At 45.0% G+C, this 6,709-nt stretch overlaps 1 long non-coding RNA gene across 1 annotated transcript; it reads right to left on the minus strand.

Annotated features, from left to right (window-relative positions):
- Positions 1-391: 391 nt before the first annotated feature.
- Positions 392-4,600, minus strand: LOC127149339 (uncharacterized). The gene is made up of 3 exons (XR_007820811.1): positions 4,482-4,600; positions 3,772-4,400; positions 392-752 (listed from the first exon to the last, which is right to left on the minus strand). It is a non-coding gene; the product is annotated as an uncharacterized LOC127149339 (long non-coding RNA).
- Positions 4,601-6,709: the final 2,109 nt, after the last annotated feature.

Raw genomic sequence — 6,709 nt, forward strand, 5'->3', positions numbered from 1 at the left:
ATTCTCCCTAACATTCACCAACAAACTTTTCACCACAAGAACTTAACACCCTATATCTAGGTCTTAGACTATTCAGGCAAAATTGAAATCTTAACATTAGCAAGGCTTTAGACATACCTGGCGAGTGCCGAAGGACCGTATAGCCATAGGGTGAAGTAAAACCAAAACAAAAAAAAATGACTTACATCGTAGGTCAGTCTACAGAACCTAAAACACTGTGCTCTGATACCAACTGTAACGACCCAACTCCTTATACTGAATCGAAGTCATTACCAAATATAGAACAAGTGGTTTAAGTCATAAAAAAATTTCAAAACGCATACGGTTTAAGAAATTTTATTTATAAAATTTAAACAAGGTAGTCATGCAAAAATGTAAAAGCGTTCTGAAATCCTACTCGGGCCCTCTCTACATAAAAGATGGTAAGTGATGAAAAGTACTCAAATTCAAATGCGAAAATCTGAAATAAGAATAAGCGGAAGCGGTAGTCCCTATGGCCCTCCACGGTCTCACTTCGGGTCGCTCGCCAGCTTGCCCTTGCCCTTGCCCCGTCCTCTACCTGAAAACATAAAACGAAGAGAGTGAGTATAAAAATACTCAGTAAGGGACCCACTACTAGTCCCACTAGGTGCCTGTTAACTTCCTGTTAGAGTCCTGATAACTGGTACCCAATCTCTGGCACGTTCCCGAACACGTGCAATCATGCGCTCCCGTAGGAACGTAACTCTGGTCTTCGGTGCCCCGGGGGACACCTAGGACAGTCGGGATGCGAGGACCCCGTCGAGTCACTCGAGTCATATCTATATCCATGCTAGACTGGTGTCCCGTCGGACCACACAGTCCTCAATAGGTGGTGATCCCGGAGGACACCCATGCAGGTACGACTCTAACAGACTAAGCTAACAGGTACCCTAATTGCAGTATTCATACACATGGAATCCACATATAACATGTCACATCAATCATCTCTACACTCTCCGTCCCGACATTCGTCGTAGCCATGACAGCTTTTGCCACACATTACAGGCTATAGTATAATTATATCGTCATTTGTATCATACTAACATTTATCTCAGGCAACGTACTGTCTAATCCTTAACATGAAAAATCGGGGCATATATAGTCTCATACTTCTAAACATGAAGCTAGTAGTAGAATCTCTTACCTGGAGATTTACTTGACGAGTCCTAACCGCGAGGCAGTACGCTTTCCAAGCGACGAGGTCCTAACTGTTTAATATGCCAAAATTCGTAATTAGGTCGCCCACGATTAACGGTTCAAAATTCATTCGAAATGACTTACCCTAGAAGGAGATTGCAGTGCTCGAGCCCCTACTGAAGAAATCCCCAGCTGCAGCAGTTACTTGGTCCAAGACGTCCCTTAAGGAAAAATGATCTAATTTAATTCCAAATTAAATTAACTAGTGCCCAAAATATTGAATCTTACTGGATAATGCCAAAATAATTGATTTAATTACCAAAAATTAGGTGGAAGGAGCCAAATTAGTCCTGGCGGCTCGGCTGGAAGAGGACAGGGACCGGCTCGGCTTGGCGCAGGCGCGACTCGGCTCGGCACAGGGATTACGCGTGCGGCTCGGCTTGCAACAGGAGGGAGACGCGGCTCGGCTACGCAGAAGCGCGGCGCGACGCGGCTTGTGGTGCAGATCGGCGCGGCTCGTGGCGTGGGATGGGCGCGCGCGGGCTCGGCTTACGACTCGGAGCGGGCGTGCGCGAGCGTGGAGCGGGTTCGGTTTCGGGCGAGCGGGCGCGGGTCGGTTTCGGGCGAGCGGGCGCGGATCGGTTTCGGGTTCGGGCGTCGGCCGAAACGTGGGTTCGGCTTCGACGGCTGGAGGCGCGCGCGGCAGATCGGCTTCGAGTGGCGGCTGCGGGAGACGGCTGTGCGCGGATCGAAGCGGCTCCCTTCGGCTCGATCGGAGCGGCGCGGCTGGTTGGCTTCGGCTGTCTCGACGAGTTCCGGCTGCGCTGCGTCGGATCTACACGGCGCGGCGTGGCTGGCTGCAGATACGGCGCTCGGCTGCGCGGATGAGGAGCGGCTCCGGATTCGGCTTGCAGACGCGGCGCGGCTGGGATGGTGGTTCGGCTCTACTACGGCCGGCTCCGAGGGTTATTTTGCAGCTGGCGGCGGTGGCGTGCGGTGGCGTGCGGCGGCGTGCGGCGGCGTGCGGCGGCGTGCGGCGGCGTGCGGCGGCGGCGGAGAGTGGCGGCGGCTATGGTGGGAGCAAAGTGGGGCTAGGGTTTTCTTGGGAAGGTGATGAGTTTCACGCCTCCCAATGCCCCCTTTTTAAAAGAATAAAAGAATAATAAATAAAATAAAATAAAACCCACACCAATTTACTTTCTTTTCTTCTTTTATTATTAATTTCTTTTCTACTTTAGTCCAATGGCAACTCTCCTCTCTCTCTCTTCATTAAAGCCACCATTGACCCTTTCCAAGGCATTAATTAATTTGTTGCTTCACAATTAATTAATTTATTTCACCCTTAAACCTCAACAATTAAATAACCAACCAAGGAAAATTTTAACCTTAATTAAGTGTAAGTCAAAATAAATCTCATTTCATAACCACTTTAAAAAATAAAATACTCTTGAGGTGAACAATGGAACTCTAATCTACTGGGGCGTTACATTTATGCATAACAAGTCTTGTATATCTATACAAACAAAGAAATGCAAGCACTTCTATACAAACAAATAGAAGTTTCGTTTTATTTAAGTACAATGGTTACAAAGATACTCACCTGAATTAGGAAGAGTCGGCCACGAACATTTATTCATAACACATATACAAACAAAAAAAAGATTTAAACATAAATGGCAAATTTTAGAAACCACGATGGAATCTTATTTGTCACTCTCTTATATATAGTCTCGACTCCTTCCTTCTCTGCTTTTGGATTCCTCTTCTCAATTAGCAATTCCCTCAACTGACCACTTAGTATTCAGGATCTCCTTACTTTATTTTCATTCGAAAATTTAACTCTTCTAGACAAAAACTCGCTTTTTCCTTTCGACTTCCTTTCCAACAAGGATCCTTTCCACTAGGACTTCCTTTCTTCGAGACAAGGCCTCACACATACTCCTTCCACATAATATATTCTATGGTCAAGAACCTCTTCGTTTAGTACCCTTGTCGAAGGGTCTTTATCACGTTGGTGGTACACAATCTAGGCCTTACATGCCAACTCCTACCTGACACTTACACGTGTAGATTCAATATTTCTCTTAACCATGCTATGTAACGACCCAACTCCTTATACTGAATCGAAGTCATTACTAAATATAGAACAAGTGGTTTAAGTCATAAAATTTATTAAAAACGCGTAACGTTTAAGAAATTTTATTTATGAAAATTTAAACAAGGTAGTTATGCAAAAAGGTGTAATGCGTTCTAAAGTCCTACTCGGGCCCTATCTACATAAAAAGATGATAAGTAATGAAAAGTACTCAAGCTCAAATACGAAAGTCTAAAATAAGGACAAGCGGAAGCAGTAGCCCCTATGGCCCTCCACGGTCACTTCGGGTCGCTCGCCAGCTTGCCCTTGCCCTTGCCTCGTCCTCTACCTGAAAATATAAAATGAAGAGAGTGAGTATAAAATACTCAGTAAGAGACCCACTACTAGTCCCACTAGGTGCCTGTTAACTTCCTGTCAGAGTCCTGTAACTGGTACCCAATTTCTGGCACGTTCCCGAACACGTGCAACATGTGCTCCCGTCGGAACGTAACTCTGGTCTTCGGTGCCCCGGGGGACACCTAGGACAGTCGGGATGCGAGGACCCCGTCGAGTCACTCGAGTCATATCTATATCCATGCTAGACTGGTGTCCCGTCGGACCACACAGTCCTCAATAGGTGGTGATCCCGAAGGACACCCATGCAGGTACGACTCTAACAGATTAAGCTAACAGGTACCCTAATTGCAGTATACATACACATGGCATCAGCATATAACATATCACATAAATCGTCTCTACACTCTCCGTCTCGACATTCGTCGTATAGCCATAACAGCTCTCGCCACACATAACAGGCCATAGTATAACCATATCGTCAGTTGCATCATACTAACATTTATTTCAGGCATCGTACTGTCTAATTCTTAACATGAAAAATTGGAGCATACATAGTCTCATACTTCTAAACATGAAGCTAGTAGTAGAATCTCTTACCTGGAGATTTACTTGTCGAGTCCTAACCGCGAGGCAGTACGCTTTCCAAGCGACGAGGTCCTAACTGTTTAATATGCCAAAATTCGTAATTAGGTCGCCAACGACTAACGGTTCAAGACTCATTTGAAATAACTTACCCTAGAAGGAGGTTGCAGTGCTCGAGCCCCTACTGAAGAAATCCCGCGCTGCAGCAATTACTTGGTCCAAGACGTCCCTTAAGGAAAATAATTTAATTTAATTAACGTCCGAAGCATGGAGTCTTACTGGGAAATGCCACAATAATTAATTAATTTACCAAAATTTAGGTGGATGGAGCCAAATTAGTCTTGGCGGCTCGGCTGGAAAAGGACAGGGACCGGCTCGGCTTGGCGCAGGCGCGGCTCGGCTCAGTACAGGAATTTACGCGTGCGGCTCGGCTTCGCAGAAGCGCGCGGCGCGGCTTCACACGCGGACGCGGCTCACACGCGGATGCACGCGGGCGCGGGTCGGGTTCCGGAAGATGGCGCGCGCCGGTTCGGGTCGCGGAGCGGGTTTTCGGTCGGATCTTTGCGCGCGGGGCGTCGGCTTCCGGATTTCGGGTGGCGCGGCGGCAGCTGGTGGTCTGGCTACCGCGGCTTCGCTCGGCGACGGCTGCAGAAGAGCATTTCGGCTGCAGACGAGCGTTTCGGCTGCGCTGCGTCGAATCGAAGCGGCACGACTCGGCTGGCTGTCGGGTTGGCTGCGGACGCGCGAAGGTGGCTTCGACTCGGCTTCGGGCGTGCGAGAGACGGCTGCTCCGACGGACGCTCGGCTGCTGGATCGGCTTGGACGATTCTTCCGACGCGGCTGGAAGCTCGGCGACGGCTCGGTTTCGACTGCAGGCTCGGCTGCGCTACTGAACAGAGAGGGGGATGCTTGGCGGCTCGGGTTCGCGGCGGCGGCGGCGGCGGCGTGCGGCGGCTAGGGTTTCAATAATAAAATTTTTTCCTTTTTCTCTTTTCTTTTCCCCTCTTTCTTTCTTTGATTTTTTTTTCTCTTCCTCTTTACGCACGAGTCCCAAGGCCTTTTTATAAAAAAAAAAAAGATGACTCTTTTCTTTTCCTTTTAAAAACCCAAAACAACCCCTCCTCTCTCTCCCCAAATCTCACCAAAAACAACCAACTTTAGTTTAATAAGGGCTTCCCCAATTATTTCCAATAAAATAAAAATAATAAAATAATAAAAAAAAATAATACTTATTATCCTAAACAAATAAGGATTCCCAACCTTAATTACTCGAGAAAATCAAAATGGTAAGGTTCTTCCAATAATTTACAATTTCCCATAACCACACTTAATATTAATGACAAAGGACAAAACAAAAAGAAATATCGAATTTGTTGGGCATTACATGCTAGCTTGACACGTAGTCCAATAATTAAGCATAATTAGGAAATTTTTCCAAAAATTCCTAACTCTCCTCACCTGACTTCTTCTTGCGTTCATCGCGTCGCCTAACTTTAACATGAATCATCAAAACACCTTCGTCTTCAAAAACCTTTCTATTCGAGACTCGGATCTCACACTTTACGTTTTACTATTGCTTAATTGTTTGATTTTGTAACACTAAGGCTTTACCTTCCATATTATTTTTTCCTTGGTTATCCAAGATGGGAGTGATCAACATTCATTATGGATCACTCCTATCTTGAAGAAGATTATTAGGGGTAGAATTTTATTTTCCATTCATAGTAATTTTCCTTTCTTTTTTTTTTTCTTGTATTCTTTCATACATTGTGCATCCAATAAATTTCAAGTTCTGTTTTTATCAAGATTTATAGACAAAAAAAAAACAAAAAAAGAAGTTTGAAATGGGGCATGTGATAACTTGTAGAAATACAAGTTATTATGACCTTTTAGGTATAACAATGAAGCCAAAACACGATATAAAATGATCAAAACCCATAGCTTTTATCGCAAATTCATAAATATAAGAGAATACAACTTGCATAAGTCTTTATACCTGTATTACCTTGTTTTTTCAGTGATTTATCACAGGTTTATAAGAGAAGAAGAAAGATAGTGAATCGCAGAGGAGCACATGCTAGGCGATAAGAAGCTTGTCTGGCAACTAAACATCTCTAGGCGAGGAACCACATCATCACACGATGAAGATCTACTAGAGAGCACGAATGGTAGTTGGAGTTGATGTCACTTGACAAAGGCTGCAATTGGCGTTGACATGATCAAAAGAATAAAAGTTTTCTACCAAAAGTAGCGTATAAAAGGACTCCATCCTTATCATGTAAAGTGTCTGGCCTAAATAAACCAAAACCTAGATAGCTCTATTGGAGCCGACGAAAAGGACTAGCCTGTCCGCTTTCTGCAAAGAACTTCCACCCTCTTCTCCGATCAATCTTTTATGTGAGAGCTTAGAAAGAGATTAGAAAGAGAGTTCATTATATTATTTCCCCCTAACTTGTAAATGAACCAAGGAATGCTTAGGCATTCTGCAGCTCGGCTCACCTTTCTTACTTTTCATTTTGTATTTCATTGTGATGTATG

This window comes from Cucumis melo, chromosome 5, assembly GCF_025177605.1.
Source record: "Cucumis melo cultivar AY chromosome 5, USDA_Cmelo_AY_1.0, whole genome shotgun sequence".
NCBI lineage: Eukaryota > Viridiplantae > Streptophyta > Magnoliopsida > Cucurbitales > Cucurbitaceae > Cucumis > Cucumis melo.